This window comes from Nicotiana tabacum, chromosome 24 (assembly GCF_000715075.1).
Source record: "Nicotiana tabacum cultivar K326 chromosome 24, ASM71507v2, whole genome shotgun sequence".
Lineage (NCBI taxonomy): Eukaryota > Viridiplantae > Streptophyta > Magnoliopsida > Solanales > Solanaceae > Nicotiana > Nicotiana tabacum.
The window spans coordinates 50,596,029-50,617,313 of record NC_134103.1 but is presented as its reverse complement, the minus strand read 5'-3'; positions in this window follow the sequence as shown (position 1 = coordinate 50,617,313).

The window sequence follows — 21,285 nt, the reverse complement described above, 5'->3', positions numbered from 1 at the left end:
TGAACAACTAGAATTAAAGGGCAGAAAATAAAGGATATGGGAAAATTCAAGGAAAGAATTCCAAGAACTTCCAAGAACGCAAGTTCTATAGCCTTGACAAGATCAAAGCAACAACGTCTTGATTTATTGAAGAAATCAAATGCCTTTACTTAAAAGCAAATCAAAACAATAGATTCGGATCTTGACCGCTTTACGAGTAACTTGAGACAACAATTAATAACTAGTATTAATCGCCTTCTAAGAATACCACAAAGAAATCAAAGATATCACAATAGATAAGTAATCTTACTACCTTGAACTATGAACTAGTAAAGGTTGAAAGATAAATCTCAAAGCACAAGTAACAAAGGTTCAAAAGAACTCTCAAAGTATGATATACTTAATCAATAATCAAGTGTCTCAATGAATGAGAAGAGCTCCTTATTTATAGGAGTACTAAGGCACAAAAAGTCCTTAAAATTAGGTAGGGTGGTTGCTAAGACATAAAAAGTCATTACAATTAGGTAGGGTGATTGCTAAGGAGTAAGAAAAGTCATTACAATTAGGTGGGGGGCGGCCAAATCCCTTTGGGACAGATTTGGACCTTAAAACTACTAGTTTGGGCCATTGATTTGGACTCCAATTGGGCTCCCTTTGAAACACCCCCTTTTGGACCTCTTTTAAGCTCATTTTGAGCCCCTTTGGTGGACTTCAAGGGCTGATTTGGTGGCCCAATCTTCCTCCTCTTGGACTTCAATTTGGATCACCAAATAATTATAAAACTTGGATAATTCATCTACTTTGGGCTTGAGCTCTTCCTCTACAATTAAAAGCTTCTTTATTTGCCATTGAAGTCCAGCAACTTTAGAGTGCAACTCTTTAGCTTGAGATCTTGTAAATGGCTTTGGAGCTTCCAAAACTCTATCCTTGTCCTTGATGCTATCAGAGTGTCATTTATGAAAGTTGCGTATTTTGCTCGTTTCATTTGTATTATTTGGATCATGCCAAAAAGAAAGAAGGGATAGCCTTAACATACCTAAACCGATTCTCTTGACAATCCCTCTAACACACGTCAATTGCGACAACACGTAACGGCGGATCGAAGTAGGAAAAAATTCGTATGATGTTCTTGAGAAAGATTATACCGTGCTCTCTTAGAATCGCAAAATCCCGTTTATATTATACTAAGAAGTCTCGCATGAACTGAAGTAACTTACGTTATTATCATGTATGATCTTGGATGAAACTTTCTTGCTGAAGCTTTTCATTCCTTTGTAGAGAGACACAAAATGAATTAGAATGATTTTTTAAGCCTTTAGGTGTGGGCCCCACACTTTTGATGACTAATCCATATAATCCTTTAAATGTGATACCTTGCCATATGATTCAAGAGTCATTTAAGTAACCAAATCTTGCTGCCACGTTGGGGGGAAATTTCCCACCCAATAATTATCCATAATTCTTTAATTACATTATTAATCTTCCACCTAAAATTCACAATAATCAAATATTTACGTAATTAAGAATTATCTCAAATTACTTAAAATACTACTCACTTTTAATACACTTTATACACCTTACTATCATGGCCATGTTGTACCTTGTATGATACTAGTCCATAAGTACCGGCTATTTTAGCGTGGGTCGTATTTTATCCAAAATGTCAAACTTCGATGAAATTCATTTTCTTCAATTTGTTTACCCTCTCACCTTCACGAATTTACTCGTCACTTGTTTGAAATAGCAAAATTCTTATAATCTAAAAATAATCCCATTCCCGAACTTATGTCAATTAACTTATGACGAAACTTTAACGTACAAAAATGCGGGATGTAATATCTCATTTTCGAAATTTTATCAATTTACCTGTGGCGTACTTTTACGCACGAATACATGGGATATAACAGAACCAGTGCAATCTCATCCCTTTCTCATTTTTTATCGCATTCTTCCTTTACCATTCCATAGTTATTAGAACCATTTAATTCTGACTTAATACGACATCACTCCATATTTCTCCCTTTAGGGGAGTACTAAGATTTAGTGCTATGATGATCTACCTATAGATGTTTTACCTCTTCATCTTTGGCGTCATCATCGATGACCCTTACTCGCCTTGCGGTAATCCTTCTGTACCAAGGATAACAAAATTCCTTACTCACGAGGGTGACACTTAGTGTAATTGGCACACATAGTCCCTTAAGCTTAACTTTGCTCACATTCCTTACTTTAGGGAAGCGTTTTCCTAAATGACCTTTAAGGTTATTCTTCTGTCGTCCATTCTATTATCTCTGGAACGCAACCTGAAATTCTCATGATGTCGACTATTATCAAATCACTCAATCCCTAATTTTAGTTTATTTTGTTCACCATCCCATATTGATTTCTATTATTCTGGGGTCGAACTGTTCCTTCTGGTAATCACGTTAGAGTCAGAAACTTATTTCTCGAAATGAGGATATGACTTTATGGCCTATACTCTTTTGTTGTCTCAAGGCCTGTCACTTCTCGTCTTTTCCTTCACTTGACTATAGACTCTGTAATACTGTTATTTTTTTATCTACCGTTGTCATCCATGTATCACATCTTACTCATAATGTTTCATTAACTCTCTTCTTATTTCCCGTTAACATCTATGTCTATCACTTTATTCTGAAAACTCGAACAAGACATTCTTTTGGTTTTAGCTCCCGTTGCTCCATCTACTGGCTCTTCAGGTTGCCTAACATTCTTTCTCTACTAGGGACGGGAGCCACACTAAGGTAATATTTATCCCTTCAGGGCTTCCACTGCCTATCTTTGTAGTACTCATATTTAGCTATACTATTTTAGAGTGCACCATCTGGGTGTCTCACAAGGAGATCTATTTTCACATTTGCAATATCCTTCGGAATTGTCAACTAACACAAATAATCCATTCACCATTTTGGGTTACTCTAACCCCAGCCGGATCGAGATATCCCGTTCTTCTCTTAAACTACACCTGTCAGCCCCCATAGGGCATAACTAAAATCGGTGTGATCAATTGTATATATCTTCGTTACTGTTGAAAGTAACTGAGAATGCTTATATTTCTTTGCTTGAATTATAAATACTGTAAACCTTCATTAACTGGGTACCTCGTATCCTTCTTCACCTTGCTTCTTTTACTTGCTGAAACTTGTATCTACCTTCCTATTCTCTTAGTACACATATGATCTGCTGAATACCTCATATTTATCCATCATAAGCATGATGCAAAATTGAGTTCCTCTGACTCAACTCTTCCACTACTATCTCTTACCAACCGTCTTTCTGGATGTAGGTATCATCTTATTATGAATAAAATAGAATTTAGTAATTTGAATTCTTACAAGTGAGCTCTACTAGAGTAAGAAGAAAGAGTGACAATCCTAAATACCCTGTAACCTCCTTCTTATAAGTGTGGTGCACAACACACCCATAAACAAGACTCTAGTAGACACGGCTTGTAGACACGGGCACCTGGTACCTTACTCAACTGAGTACCAACGTAACGTATCTTTCTTATTACATCTGTCACGACCCAAATCGATGGCCCGCGATAGGCACCCGGTACCTTACTCAACCGAGTGCCAACATAACGTATCTTTTCGTATCATACTATCATAGATAACTGAGCCAGAGAGGCTGCCGTGAGATAGGTAGAATACAACATGTAATACCAACTTATACATAAGACATATGGGCCTCTAAGACTAAAATGACCACTCATACACTGAACATAGGCCGACAAGGCCATACAATCTTTTACGTACATGAAATCTGTCTACAAGCCTCTAAGAATACATAATTGTCATAAAGGTTGGGACAGAGCCCCGCCATACCAAACAATACATGTCTAGATCATACTGACCAAACAAGCAACTCCAAAGCAAATGGAGTGCACCAACATCTTCCGCTGAGCTGATAGCCTACTTGGAGGACTCTCGACCTGTCTATCGGGACCCGCGGGCATGAAACGCAGCGTCTCCAGGCAAAGAAACGTCAGTACAAATAATGTACCGAGTATGTAAGGAATAAAAATTAGTAAACAATAGACATGAGAAAAACATGGAGTAAAAGACTCGACATGTATGTCTGAATAGCTCTGTGAAACATTTAATACTTGTAATGTTATGCATATGCGTATAAATATCATACCATGCATAGGTATATGTGTTCATAACATCATCAAGCCTCTGCGGGCATTCCATCATATCATATCGGCCACTGTGGGCAAATCATCAACGTATACTAGCTGATCAGGTGGTGGTGCGTATATAACGCCATAACATTTTCCTATATCCCATATACATATAATATACGTGTATATAACGCCATCTGGTCATGGGTCAATGTGCATGTATAAATGCATGAAATGCATAAGAAATACGTTAATAAGATTTCTCGGAAGACAATAAATATCAATATGCCTTTCGGATAAACTTTATCAAATATGTATTTTTCTGGGACCCATGAACAGAAGATATAATAATAATTCACATGGGGAATCAAGAATGTAGGCATCTCTCATACTTCTCTAAATAGAGTCATTTATGAAAATTATGCGTTTACTCCTTTCGTTTGTATCGTATTGATCATGCCAAAAGAAAGAAGGGATAGCCTTAACATACCTGAGTCGATTCTCTTGACAATCTCTCTAACACATGTTAATTGCGATGAAACACGTGACGGCGGATCGAAGTAGGGAAAAATCCGTTAGCAAACTTAGCATCCAACGTTGCTGGTCCATGGAGATTAAAACTAATACGTTGCTTTCATGATTCTTAAGATAATGACTAATACGTTGCTTTCATGATTCTCAAGATAATGACTTACGATTCTTCATAAAGAATATGTGAATCTCTTCAAGGAATTCTTATCACATGGATATAAGAATGACTTTCTTTAAGAATGAATATATGTTTCTTCTTTAATAAATGGATATGACTCATGCCCTTTAAGACTTGCCACATAATATAATGACTAAGAGGCACAATTTGTTACACCTCATATTGTCGTACGTGAAAGTACTCCATAAATAAATTAATGAAAGCTCAAAAATGAGATGTTACATCCCGTATTTTTGTACGTTAAAATTTCGTCGTAAGTTAATCGTCGTACGTTCGGGAATGAGATTATTTTGGGATTATAAGTATTGTGCTACTTCAAACAAGTGATGAGTAAATTCGTGAAGGTGAGAGGGTAAGCAAATCGAAGGAAATGAATTTCGTCAAAGTTTGATATTTTAGAATAAAAATACGGCCCGAGCTATAATATCCGGTATTTATGAAATAGTGCCATACAAGTACCACATGAGCATAATAGTAAGGTGTACAGAGTGTGTTAAAAGTGAGTAGTATTTTAAGTGATTTAAGATAATAATTCCTAATTATGTAGATAATTGGGTAATTATTGGTTAATGGGGGATTAACAAATTACTTAATGAAGTAAGTGGATAATTATTGGATAAATATTAACCCCCAACGTGGCAGCCATATAAGAGCAACTAAGTGACTCTTAAAATCACAAAAAAGGTGGCAAAATGTGGATGAAGTTGCTGAGAAACGTTGCAACAAATACAAAGGCAATTGTTGTCTTCCTAGTGGTCACGGCAAAGAGGGCACATGATTACTTAATTGTAAATCCCTTCTCTAAATATTTCTATACGTAAGGCAAGCCTCCCTAGAAGCTAACCAAATAAAATACTTTACCTTGTATAGAGCTTTGCACTTTCAAATGTTCCTTCATGGTTATTTGGAGCTTTACTTGTGGAGCCAAAAGTTTTGTAGTACAACAATACGGATGATGCATCAACAAAAGGTATCTCTACTTTAAGCATATATCAAATGCCAAAATATGCATCTTCAAGAATTCAACGTGAGATTTCATAGCATCTCATTTCATAGCATCATCAACAGTTCAAAACATTAGATTTTCCAGTTATAAGGGAGTACGGTTCAATCTTTCTCAAGAATATCATACGAATTTTTTTCTACTCCGATCTTGCCGTCACATATTTTGTCGAAATTAACGTGTATTAGAGGGATTGTCAAGAAAATCGACTCAGGTATATTAAGGCTATCCCTTCTTTCTTTTTGGCATGATCCATACGATATAAACAAAACGAGTAAAATGCACAATTTTCATAAATGACTCTATTCATAGAAGTATTAGGGGTGTCTATGTTATTGATTCCCCATGTGAATTATTATTATATCTTCTGTTCATGGGTCTCAGAAAAATACGTATTTGATAAAGTTTATCCGTAAGACATATTGATTTTATAACAATCCAAGAAATCTTATTAACGTAATTCTTATGCATTTCATGCATTTATACATGTACATTGACCCATGACCAGATGGCATTATATACGCGTATATTATATGTATATGGGATATGAAAAAAGGTTATAGCGTTATTTATGCACCACCACCTGATCAGCTGGTATACGTTGATGATTTGCCCACAATGGCCGAGATGATATGATGGGATGCCCTCAGAGGCTTCATGATTTTATGAACGCATATACCCATGCATGGTATGATATTTATATGCATATGCGTGACATTATAATATTAAAGGATTCACAAAGGTATTCAGATATACATGTTGAGTCTTTTACTCCATGGTTCTCTCATGACTATTATTTACTGATTTTCATTCCTTACATATTTGTACTGACGTGCCTTTTGCCTAGGGATGCTACGTTTCATGCCTGTAGGTTCCGATAGACAGGTTGAGAGTCCTTTAAGTAGGCTATCAGCTCAGGGGAAGATGTTGGTGAGTTCCATTTGCTCCGGAGTTGCTTATTTGGTTAGTATGACTTAGACATGTATTGATTGGTATGTCGGGGACCTGTCCCGGCCTTATGACGTTCATGTACTCTTAGAGGCTTGTAGACATATGTCATGTATATGAAAGATTGTATGGCCTTGTCGGCCTATGTTTAGTATACGAGTGATTATTTTGGCCTTATATGCCCGTACGTCATATGTATAAGTCAGTATATACGGTTGGATCATTTTATGTCGAGTGTTCTAGCCAATTTACCCATGTTGATGTAATGCGAAAGATACGTTACGTTGGTACTCGGTTGAGTAAGGTACCGGGTGCCCGTCGCGGCCAATCGGTTTGGGTTGTGACAACTCTTTTCTCCTCAGCCACAACAGCTTCCTCAGTTTTGGAATGTAAGTTCTCCAGAATCATTGATTATCTAAAGAATTTAATTAATCTCCCACTAAAAATCATTAATTATCCAATTATCCACATAATTCCCTAATTAATTAGGTAATATTCTATTACCCAATAATTAAGAATTATCTCAACTTACTTAAAATACTACTCACTTTTAACATACCTTGTACACCTTACTATCATGGCCATGTGGTACCTTATATGGTGCTTGTCACGCCCCAAAATCGAGGAGCTCGACCGGCGCTCAACCGAGTGAACCCGGCCGAGCAAGCCTGTTAGATTTCCTTCTACCCAAACTCATCCACGAATAGAGATAATACATATTTTCATTAATTAGACAAAAGTTGTTCACGTCTACAATACCAATTCATTTCCAATAGTTTCATCATTTTTAAAGTCTCAAATGGACAAGTAATACAACCACAATATAATATATATTTTGACTTTCCCACCACCAATACACAACCCACACTATGTCTACGGAGCCTCTATAGATAAAGAAGAGTACAATGATAATGCCGGTAACAAGGCCCCGACTATACCTCAAACAGAATACACAAAGTACAAATGATTCATGATCCCTGAATGAAGTGGGGCTCACCAAGTCAGCTGGGAAGAAGGTGCACTGCTATCACTAATCAATATCTCCTGTTGTGGAACCACCTGCATCCGTTGAAAGAGGCAGTGCCCCCGGCAAAATGGACGTTAGTATCGTCGAATAGTACTAGTATGTATAACTAAACACCCTCTCAATAGAATGACAATTCATATAAACAAGATTATCATAATATCAATGAAAGCCTTAATCAACATCAAACCTCAATTTAGGATCAAGACAATGTTCAAATTAATTTTCATATCTCATATTGGGAGATTTTTAGTATCGATATACCATTGTCCACAATACCAGTGTTCACAATACCAATGCCATCGTACATTTAGCACGGAGTCCGATCATGACCCGATCGGCTACGCTATCTCATTAGAGAATCAATCACAATTACCATCAATACCAATACCACCGTAAATTTAGTACGGAGTCCGATCACGACCCGATCGGCTAGGCTATCTCATTAGAGAATCAACCACAATTACTGTCAATATCTATACCACCGTAAATTTAGTACGGAGTCCAATCATGACCCGACCGGCTAGGCCACCTCATTAGAGACATCAACCATAATTACTATCATTACCAATACCACCGTAAGTTTAGCACGGAGTCCGATCACGACCCGATCGGCTAGGCTGTCTTATTTTAAGACATCAACCAAAATCTCAATTTCAATTACAACTTCCAACAAATCAATACCATGTGTGTAGCATGGTGTCCGATCATGACCCGAACGGCTAGGCTGTCTTATTCGAGACATCAACCTTTTTATATCAATCATCGCATTTCATACTTCTTTTACATCTTTTCATTTCATTGGCACTAGTGGCCATAATTATAAGATCAGTGTTGGCACGTTGTCCATATTCAGTATTTCATGCTCACCTTATCAATTTCAAATATCATCCTCATCATCAACAACAAACACAATTCAGATCAAAGTGTGTAGTACACATGTGAGCAATTTAGAATCTAATGCACATAGAGATATTTCACAAAATTTGGCATAATAACCTTCATTTGAACTTGACTTAAAGTCGAAACATTATTAACGCACAACCCATATTTTAACACATCCTTAATTGGTAACATAACATGAATAGAGCATTTGGGATGCTTGTTGAACATATATCTTTCAACCCATTCTTACTCGGAATAGCCAATTTCATAATGAATCACTCGGGACTTACATAATTTACATGAATATCGTGGGATTCAATTCTAAGAGAAGAGTTTAGCCAACATACCTCACTTGAGCTTCCTTACACTCTAAATATTCCGAAATTCTTAGCAACGTCAATCTATTTTAGAAATATAACAAATTGCACCAAAATTAGGAAGATGATCATGGTTCTGGCTCATTTGAGCATTTTATCAAACACAAGGTGTGCATAAGGTTTCAAGGCCCTTTTATGGAGAATTCCACCATCCCATAACCCAATATTTACCATGCCTAATTCAACATTCTTCCTACACCCCTTGATATCACATGAATGTAAATAAACAACCCTCCTGCCCAGAAATTACCTTGCTAATTATCCAATTCTACACAAAATTCGAAAGTGGGGGGTTAGGGTTTAGAATCTTACTTCTAGGATGAAGACCTAGTGAGTTTCCCTTCTTAATCCTCCAAAACATGGGCAAGAATTGAAGAACAATTATTGAAGAACACCTTCTCACTCTAGGGCACTCTCTCTCACTCTAGAATATCAGATTATAGTTCAAAAATGGCCCAAAGAGTGTATTTAACGAAATAGGGTCGGGTTTTAAAAATCCAAAAATGGAGCTCCGGAACAAGGTATGCGGTCTCATAACCGATATGCGGACCATATATCGGTCGCATAATTGGTTACAAAATAGCCAAAAGAACTGTCTGTGTATGCGGTCACTATGCGGTCTGCATAACTACTATGCGGTCACATAATGCACCGCATAACAGTTATGCGGTCGCATAGTCGACCGCATAGTTGCTTCCAACTGACCCAATTAACTGCCTCACTCTGCAGCCATTATGCAGTCCGCAGAGTGGTTCTGCAGTCACATAATGGACCGCAGAAATGCACTTTACTTTTTCTTTACTTTTCGGTGCATTGTTAAACCCAAAAATTCTACCGGACTTTACCCTTAAGTAGTTCGAAATTTTCCGGGGTGTTACAGTAACATCTCATTTTTCGAGCTTCCATCAATTTACTTTTGGCATACTTTCACGTACGAAAACATGGGGTGTAACAACGTCATCATGGGTAAGTGGGCCAGAAGGGGCGTCATGAGATAACCAGAGTAAACATGAGGGAATACCCTACATAGAACGACCCAACCTGATATATCATACCTGTGACATACGGGCCTATAAGGTCAATGTGATCCTTTATGTACTTAAAACATAGGCCGACAAGGACATACAAGTATCTGTATATATGACATCTGTCTACAAGCCTCTAAGAGTACATAAATATCATAAAGGTCGGGACAGGGCCCCGCCATACCAATCAATACATGTCCTAATCGTACTGACCAAATAAGCAACTCCGAAGCAAATAGAGCGCACCAACATCTTCCGCTGAGCTGATAGCCCACTTGGAGGGCTCTCAACGTGTCTATCGGGACCTGCGGGCATGAAACGCAGCGTCCCCAGGCAAAGGGACGTCAGTACAAATAATGTACCGAGTATGTAAGGAATAAAAATCAGTAAATAATAGATATGAGAGAAACATGGAGTAAAAGACTCAACATGTAAGTCTGAATAACTCTATGAATCATTAATATTTACAATGTCATGCATATGCGTATAAATGTCATACCATGCTTAGATATATGCGTTCATAACATCATCAAGCCTCTGAGGGCATCCCATCATATCATCTCGGCCACTGGGGGTAAATCATCAACGTATACTAGCTGATCATGTAGTAGTGCATATATAACGCCGTAACCTTTTCCCATATCCCATATACATATAATATACGTGTATATAACGCCATCTGGTCATGGGTCAATGTACATGTATAAATGCATGAAATGCACAAGAAGTGCATGAATAAGATTTGTCGGTATGTCATAAGATCAATATGCCTTCGAATAAATTTTATCAACTACGGAATTTTTTCTGAGACCCATGAACATATGATACAATAATAGGACACATGGGGAATCAAGAACATATGCATCGTTTCGTTTGTATCATTTGGATCATGCCAAAAGGAAAGAAGGGATAGCCTTAACATACCTGAATCGATTCTCTCGACAATCCCTCTAACACACGTCTTTTTCGAAAAACATGTTACGGCGGATCGAAGTTGGAAAAAATCCGTATAATATTCTTGAGAAAAATTGTATCGTCCTCTCTTAGAATTTGCAATTCACGCTTTCTCCCATTGGCACGGAATCAACAAACAACGTTATCCATATTTGGTATGGAAATATTTGCTTTCTGAAGGACTTACGACCAGACCACTCTCTTTATATAAGAGACTCAATTCTTGATTCTTGATCTTTAGTTATTAAGGAATAAAACATCTTACTTGTAACGACCCGGCTGATCGTTTTGAGAATTTAAGTCCCGATCGGTGGTATAAGACCCTGAGTAGCTCTGTATTATGTGTATTGATATGCGTGCATGGTTGAATTCAGTTACCTGATAATTCAAAATGATATGGGACACTTAGTCCCTAAAACGGAAGCTTAAGTCTTAGGATATTGACTGTAGTCAGAACTATGTGAATACTACTCCGAAATAGAGTTCCACCAGTTCTGTTAGCTCTGTTGGGTGATTTTAGACTTAATAGCATGTTCGGACTATGAATCTGAGGTCTGTAGCTGATTTAGGCTTGAATTGGCGAAAGTCGAATTTTTGGAGATTTGGACCGGAAGTGAACATTTTGATATCGGGATCGGAATATGATTCCGAGAGTTGGAACAACTTCGTTATTTTATTTGGGACTTGTCTGCAAAATTTGACGTCATTATGGGTTGATTTGATAGGTTTCGGCACGAGTTTTAGAAGTTGGAAGATTTGAAAGTTCTTGAGTTCGATTCTTGGTTTGATTCGTAGTTTCGCCGTTGTTTGATATGATTTGAGACCTCGAGCTAGTTTGTATTAGGTTATGGAACTTGGTTGTGTGCTTGGACGGGGTCCCAGGGGCTCGAGGTATGTTTCAGACGAGTTTTGGATGGTTTTTCGTGGTTGTGACGAGGTCTGCATTCTGGTGTAATTGCACATGTAGATCTTGGGCGCATGTACGATGGTCGCAGGTGCGAAGATGGAGGCGTAGGTGCCAGAAGAGATGGACTTGGCAATCTCCGCAGGTGCGGAGAATTTGTGCGCATCAGCGGCTCCGCAGAAGCAGATTCTGGGACGCAAAAGTGAGAGGAAGCGCAGGTGCGGTTGGACGTGCGCACCTGCGGTTGCACAGATGCGGCTAATTATGTCGCAAGTGTGGTCACGCCTTGGCAAAAAAAAGAAGTTCAAGGGTTTGATTTCATTCTTCATTTTTGGACTTGAGTGCTCAGAATTTGTAGATTTTTCAATGGATTTTCTGAGGAAGCTTTGGGGTAATGATTCCTAACTCGTTTTTGGTTGTATTCCATTAATCTATAGTTGTTTTCTCCATTTAATTTCGAATTTGGGTTGAAAAGTTGGGAAAATGGGGGAAACGTTCTTCAATCGAATTTCTGAGCTTTGATTGGGATTTAGACACCGGATTTGGATAATTTTGGTACGAGTGAACTCGTGAGTGAATGGGTGTTCGTATTTTGTGAGTTTTACCCGATTCTGAGACAGGGGCCCGGGTCGACTTTTTAGGGCGTATTTCGGATTTTTTTGTTAAAGTATTGATTTCATTAATTAGATAAGCCTATTATAGTTGTATTTATGATATGCAATTATTTATGGCAAGATTTAGGCCATTCGGAGTCGGATAATTTAGAAAATGGCATTCTTACGGACTGATTGAGCTTGGTTCGAGATAAGTATCTTACCTAACCTTGTGTGGGGGATTTCCCTTCAGGATTTGAGTCTTCTATGTTGATTGTAGTCCATGTACGCGAGGTGACGAGTGCGTGCTCGGATTTATTTGTGGAAAGTTGGCCTTTCAGGGTGTTAGGTCCTTATATTCACTGAGTATGAAGTTGTTCTTGATATGATTAAGTTCCTATTTACTAATTTCTCCTCTACATGCTTTAATTTGAATTAATTGCTTAAGGATTTACTCTTATTGCCTATTTGACTCTTATTTAGCTTAATTAAAGATTTTACCTCTTCTATTGTCATGCTATCTTTTCATAACTGCTGATCTTTATTTGGAATTATTATTATCTTATCCTATAATTGTTCAGTCTTAATTGAGGTTATGATTATATTTACACGGTTTATCCTTAATTGAATTGTTGAATATCCTTCGTAATTTTTCAACCTTAAAAGAAGTTTAGATATCCTATATCTTAGTCGACTTGTTTTATTTGGAATTATTTGACTCGTGTTAGCTTCCCTATTATTGAAATGTATATTGTGGGATCGTTTCTACATATTAGTTTTTCCTTGTTGAGCTGTTCTCCTCACGCCTAACATCCTTTACTGTGGTTATTCCTTGTGAATTGATCCTACCGTTTCTTTGTGATTTAAAGTTCTTGAGTTGATTTATTTGTCGTACTTTGTATTATTTTCATTGTTGAAGTTGTACTTGTTGTTATTGTGATGCACGATGTTTCTATCGTGCATTTGTTGTTATGGGGTTGCACTAGGTTTCTGCCGTGCGGTGGATGCTATTGATATTTGCACATGCGGCGTGACAAGGCGGGATATATATATATATATATATACACATATGTTTGTGTGTGTGTGGGTTGCGCATGTGGTGAGACAAGGTGGGAACATTGTTATGCACGTGTGGCGAGACAAGGCGGGCACTTACTTTATTATTGCACTCATGGCGAGACAAGGTGAGTTGTGTCAGGGATTGATTTGTGATGATTTGTGGCCTGGGAGCATTCTTATTGTTGATATTTGTGTAGTGGTATACGTACTATGTGAGCTTTATCTTGTGAAAGCTGTGAGAAAATATTCTACGTGTTGTCCGTTCTTTTTTCTTATGCCCTATGTCACGCCCCGAACTCAGGGAGCGCGACCGGCGCTCAACTGAGTCAACCCAGTCGAGCAAGCCTAATTTACATTAACCTCTCATCATTACTCATGCATGATTTACCATAACATAATTAGATCTTGACTTTTATATTGAATACATTTTGCTCAATGGCCTAAAATTCTTCTTACGATGGGTACATAGCTTTTTAAATATCCATAAATACTGTGAACATAGATACATGACAAAACTCAAAACTTTAAGTACATAACCCATAGTGTACATGGAGCTTCTATGACAATGGATACCTATATACATAAAACGAACTAGACCCAAACACCCACTAGAACTGTAGCGGGCTCACCATAAGCTGAGTAGTGAATAAGATCCCTATCAAAGATCAATATCATCCTGTATAAGTGTACCTGCATCCATTAAACGATGCAGCGCCCCCAGCAAAAGGGACATGAGTACATGTTGAATAGTACTCGTATGTAAGGCAGTCAAAACAACATATGAAAAATACGGTAACTCAAATAAGAGGCAAATAAAGTATTTTATACCCCATATTTTCGTACGTAAAAGTACACCATAAAGAAATTGATGAAAGCTCGAAAATGAGATATTACATCCCGTATTTTCGTACGTTCAAGTTTCATCGTAAGTTAATCGATGTAAGTTCGGGAATGGAATTATTTTGAGATTATAATCATTATGCTATTTCAAACAAGTGACGAGTAAATTCGTGAAGGTGAGAGGGTGAGCAAATCGAAGAAAATGAATTTCGTCGAAGTTTGATATTTTGGGATAAAATACGACCCGAACTAAAATACTCGATATTTATGGACTAGTACCATAAAAGGTACCACATGGCCATAATAGTAAGGTGTACAAGGTATGTTAAAAGTGAGTAGTATTTCAAGTAAGTTGAGATAATTCTTAATTATTGGGTAATGGGATGTTACCTAATTAATTATGGAATTATATGGATAATTGGATAATTAATAATTTTTAGTGGGAGATTAATTAAAATCTTTGGATAATTAAAGATTTTGGGTGGCTTAACCCCACAAAACGTGGCAGCATCCCCTATCACTCTTAAAGTGACTATTAAGTCTTACATAGGTGGCAAATTTAGAGGATTAAGTGCCTTACTCATCTACTAAGTGGGCCACACCCACTAAAGGCTTAAACATGAGATGCCATATTACTATGAGTTTCAAAAATACGTGAGATGCTATCTGATTATGAGTCTCTAAAGACTTAAATGTGAGTTTCTAAAGGCTTAACGTGAGTTTCTTCAAATGAATTCATGTGTGCATTACAAATCAAAGAGAATCTCTTATAAAGATTGGCTGGACGTGAATTCTTCAAAGAGAAAACAATTCCATACCAAAATTAGATAACGTGAGTTGTTGATTCTGTAAAGCGTGAATTGTAAATTCTAAGAGAATCAGTTCAGGTATGTTAAGGCTATCCCTTCTTTCTTTTTGGCATGATCTATATGACACGGACGAAACGAGCAAATGCATAACTTTCATAAATAAGAGATTCGTAGAAGTATTGGAGATGTCTATGTTCTTGAATTCCCATATGTCTTATTATTCTATCGTCTGTTCATGGGTCTCAGAAAAATACGTAAGTTGAAAAAGTTTACTTCATGATATTAATCATAGGCATAATGGTCTTTTGACGTACTTCTCATGCATTGCATTCATTTATATGTACATTGACCCATGACCAGACGGCGTTATATATATGGGATATGGGAAAAGGTTACGTCGTTATATGCGCACCACCACCTGATCAACTGGTATACGTTAATGATTTGCCCACAGTGACTGAGATGATATGATGGGATTCCCTCAGAGGCTTGATGTTGTTATGAACGCATATACCTATGCATGGTATGACATATATACGCATATGCATGACATTCTAAAAATAAAATGATTCACAAACCTATGTAGACATACATGTCGAGTCTTTTACTCCATATTTCTCTCATGTCTATTATTTACTGATTTTTATTCCTTACATACTCGGTACATTATTTGTACTGACGTCCCTTTTGCTTGGGGACTCTGCGTTTCATGCCCGCAGGTCTCGATAGATAGGTCGAGAGTCCTCCAAGTAGGCGATCAGCTTAGCGGAAAATGTTGGTGCACTCCATTTGCTCCGGAGTTGCTTGTTTGGTTAGTATGATTTAGATGTGTATTGTTTGGTGTGGCCGGGCTCTGTCCCGACCTTTATGACAACTATGTATTCTTAGAGACTTGTAGACAGATGTCATGTATATGAAAGATTGTATGGCCTTGTCAGCCTATGTTCAGTGTACGAGTGATCGTTTTGGTCTTATAGACCAGTATGTCACATGTATAAGTTTATTCTCTGATGCTTTACTACGGTTCATTTACCGATGATGGAATGATACGAAAGATACGTTATGTTGGTACTCGGTCGAGTAAGGTATCGGGTGCCCGTCGCGGCCCATCAGTTTAGGTCGTGATAAAAGTAGTATCAGAGCTGTTCTGTCCTAGGGAGGCTATAAGGCGTGTCTAGTAGAGTCTTGTTTATGGGTGTGTTGTGCACTACATTTATAGGCAGGAGGCTACAGGCCATTTAGGACTGTCACTCTTTCTTCTTACTCTAGATTGTGTGGTAGAGTTCAGTTGTAAGAACTCAAATTCCTAAACTCTATCTTATTCATAATACGATGATGCCTACATCTAGAAAGACGGTTGGTAAGAGATTGCATGTGGCTGTGAAAGAGTTGAGTCAGAGGGACTCGATTTTGCATGATGCTTATGATGAGTAAATATAAGGTCTTCAGTAGATCATGTGTGTACTAAGATGTGTAAACCTTTTGATAAGGAGCCTTAACGCAGAAATATCTATCCACCCCTATAGTGAAAGGCAATAAGAGATTTAGAAGATAGATACAAGTTTCAACAAGTAAAAGAAGCAAGATGAAGAAGGGTACGAGGCGCCCAGTTAATGAAGATTATCAGTATTTACAATTCAGGCAGAGGAATGTAAGCCTTTTGAGTTACCTTCAACAATAACAGAGGTATGTATAATTTGGCCACACCCATTTCAATTATACCCTATTGGGGGCTAACAGGTGTAGTTTAAGAAAATGACAACGATATCACAATCCGGCTGGGGTTAGAATAACCCAAAATGGTGAATGGATTGTTTGTGTTAGTTGACATTTCCGAAGGATATTACAAAGGTGCTAATAGATCTCCTTATGAGACACCCAGATGGTGCACTCTAAAATAGTACAACTAGATATGAGTACTTCAAAGATAGGCACTGGAAGCCTGAAAGGGATAAATATTATCTTAGTGTGACTCCCGCCCCTAGTAGAGAAAGAATGTTAGGCAACCTGAAGAGCCAGTAGATGGAGCAAGGGGAGCTAAAAAGTAAAAGAATGTCTTGTTCGAGTTTTCAGAATAAAGTAATAGACATAAATGTTAGCGGGAAATAAGAAGAGAGTTAATGAAGCATTATGAGTAAGATGTGATACATGGATAACAACGGTAGATCAAAAAAATGACAATATTACAAAATCTATAGTCAAGTGAAGAAAAAGACGAGAGGTGACAGGCCTTGAGATAACAAAAGAGTATAGGCCATAAAATCATATTCTCATTTCGAGAAATAAGTTCATGACTCCAACGTGATTACCAAAAGGAAAAATTAGACCCCAGAATAATAAGAAATCAGCATGGACTGATGAACAAGATAAACTAAACATGAACTAGGGATTGAGTAATAGTCGGCATCATGAGAATTTCAGAGATTGCATTCCAGCGATAAGAGAATGGACGATAGAAGAATAACCCTTAAAGGTCATTTAGGAAGACGCTTCCCTAAAGCAAGCAATGAAAGAAAAGTTAAGCTTAAGGGACTATGTGTGCCAGTTATACTAAGTGTCACCCTTGCGAGTATGGAAATTTGTTATCCTTGGTACAAAAGGGTTATCGCGAGGCGAGTAAGGGTCACCAATGATGTGAGAAGATGCCAAAGATGAAGAGGTAAAACATCTATAGGTAGATCGTCGTAGCTCTAACTCTTAATACTCCCCTAAAGGGGGAATATAGAGTAATGAGGCATTAAGTCAGAATTAAGTGGTTCTAGTAATTATGGAATGGTAAAGGAAGAATGCGATAAAAATGAGAAAGGAATGAGATTACACTTATTTAGCTCCTACGTATATGCTACGATTCCACAACATTAAGCAAGCACGACGCCAAGGAGAGGAAGTAAGGGTTCCTTCCCGAAATGTTATCGATAGATAAAGAGCCAGTGCAAGATGTAAGTTAAGACAAAGAAAATAACCCAAGAAAGATTACGCGGAGTAATGATATAAGAATGGGCCAACGAGTACTTAGTAGTTGATTCAGGAAGAGCCTAGTTATGGCTAGTCAAGAGGGTACAGACAAATCAGCAGGTCGTGCAAGATAAATATAGTAAAACCCAATATAGTGAATTCAGCCCCGCAATTATGACATTGCAATACTTGAGAAATATTTGAATAAGGAGTCGGGGTAGTTAAAGGTACCGTATGAGTGTTACGGATATCAAAGAAAGTGCCACTGGGAAGACAGTCAAAATATTAGTTCTGAAGCAACCCTACAAGCATAAGAGTGTGGAGATAAGTAACTACGAATAATAATAGGGGAGTACATCAAAATTTCTGTCGGGTAAACGATATACCAAGCTTGTAAATTTACAAGAGCCAGAAGGTCTCCCTAAGTACTACAACGAAAGACTAGCTGAGGATATAAGAAAGAAGGCTTCAACCTAAGCACAGTGACCTAAAAGAGGAAATGGTCTTGTAGCAACAGTCTCACAACAACAATGTATACACTCCATAAGAAAGTGGCACCTATAGTGGCTAATGAGCGGGAAATAAGACCAAAAGTAATATTCGAGATCATATGAATTGCACAAAATTCCGACATGCATGGGAACTAAGATAAGCTAAATATGCACGCAACAAGGGGGCAGGAAGACCAGGAAAAGTAATTGCTTACGTTTAAAGAAAGATGAGATGGAATGAAGGGCATTATTCGATCAATGAACCAAAGTTAGTTACATTATGAACGCACTTATAATTTTGGAGTATTATCCATGCAGCATATATATTGACATTCATACAGCCGTAGAAGACTCAGGTATAAGTTAAAAGAAGGAATTGAGCCCAGGGCATAAACAAAGGATTGAATTGTCAGAAGATTATATCATGGATATTCTCTCATAAAAGGCTAAAGTGATAACTAATACCAATAGCCACAGATCGGAAGATAACTTAAGCCTACATAAAGACTGATTAGAAAGAAGAGGAAACTAAAGAGTTACATCAACTAAGTAAATCAGGAGTCTGATTATTGAAACCAGAAAATTATTGAAATCGTGATTAAGAATATTGCAGAATCACTCTTAATGTCAGAGGTACAAGAGAGATAGTACAACAACCATAGTCTATAACGGCTCTACGAGAAAGCCAGTTAGAAGAGTACTAGCCTCATAAGAAGTAATATGAAGCTCCCACCAGATTATGTATGCACCAGAGGTACAAGTATTATAATAGAGCTTTAAGTTGTGGATGTGAATCATACCTATATGGAAGGGAGATCATGAAGTAAATAGAAGACGTGATGCGAGATTTTAAGGTAGGTAAGATAAAGGTGAACAACGTACGAGATATCCCTAAGTACTACAACGAAAGACTAGCTGAGGATATAAGAAAGAAGGCTTCAACCTAAGCACAGTGACCTAAAAGAGGAAATGGTCTTGTAGCAACAGTCTCACAACAATACTGTATGCACTCCATAAGAAAATGGCACCTATCGTGGATAATAAGCGGGAAATAAGACCAAAAGGAATATTCGAGATCATATGAATTGCACAAAATTCCGACATGCATAGGAACTAAGATAATCTAAATATGCACGCAACAAGGGGGCAGGAAGACCAAGAAAAGTAATTGCTTACATTTAAATAAAGCTGAGATGGAACGAAGGGCATTATTCAATCAATGATCTAAAGTTAGTTACTTTATGAACGCACTTAAAATTTCGGAGTATTATCCATGCAATATATATATTGACATTCATACAGCCGTATAAGACTCAGGTATAAGTTAAAAGAAGGAGTTGAGCCCAGGGCATAGACAAAGGATTGAATTGTCAGAAGATTGTATCATGGATATTCTCTCATGAAAGGCTAAAGTAATAACTAATACCAGGAGCCGCATATCAGAAGATAGCTTAAGCTTACATAAAGACTGATCAGAAGAAAGAGGAAACTAAAGAGTTACATCAACTAAGTAAATCAGGAGTCTGATTATTGGACCCAGAAAATTATTGAAATCATGATTGAGAATATTACAGAATCACTCTTAATGTCAGAGGTACAAGAGAGATAGTACAATAACCATAGTCTATAACGGCTCTACGAGAAAGCCAGTTAGAAGAGTACTAGCCTCATAAGAAGTAGTATGAAGCTCCCATCAGATTGTGTATGCACCAGAGGTACAAGTATTATAATAGAGCTTCAAGTTGTGGATGTGAATCATACCTATATGGAAGGGGGGTCATGAAGGAAATAGAAGACGTGATGCGAGATTTTAAGGTAGGTAAGGTAAAGGTGAACAATGTACGAGATACTCAAATGCAGAAGGTTGCGAATAACCCATACTACTGATAGAAGGTTAGAAGCACTACGATTCAGTATCCAGGAATGGTAGCGGCGTCGTCAGTGGCATATCTTCCAACCTATGGTCTCGAGGGGTCTAATTAAGAGAGTAAAGAAGAGTCAGAGACGATGTGATGTCTCGCTTGATGTTCCAAAATAACACAAGGAAAACTATAGTGCAAACAAGTTGAAAGAAGGTTGCGAGTAGTATAACTAGATATGTGTAGGTCGCAAGCTAAAGTATGGTAAAGCGACAACGTTTTAGGAAGACAGGAGTAAGGATAAGAAAGGGCGAGTGAGAAGGTGACGAGAATGGATAAGTCCTCAGGATTAAGCCCATGAAAACAAGAGAGCTGATGATTTCTCTAAGTTATAGAAAGCTCAGTATAGCCTGAATGAACTCAAAGAAGTCTAAGACTAATGGCATTTAGAAGAGATGGAATGCCGCCCTGATAGTACAATGAGGGTGTAATTGTGATAGATAAAGGATGACTATTGAGCCTTCGATTGAGTAATAATTTGAAGAGGATTCATGAATTGTACGGGATTAAATACCCACGTAAGTGAATCACATTCGGATGCTATAAAATACAGTTATTAAATTACAGTATCGCCGCTAAGTGGATCAGGAAAATCACTTAAAATATTCCTCGATGCAACGTAAGCCCTAGTGGCAAGGTATTACGAAAGAAGTTTCAAGTCATTAGT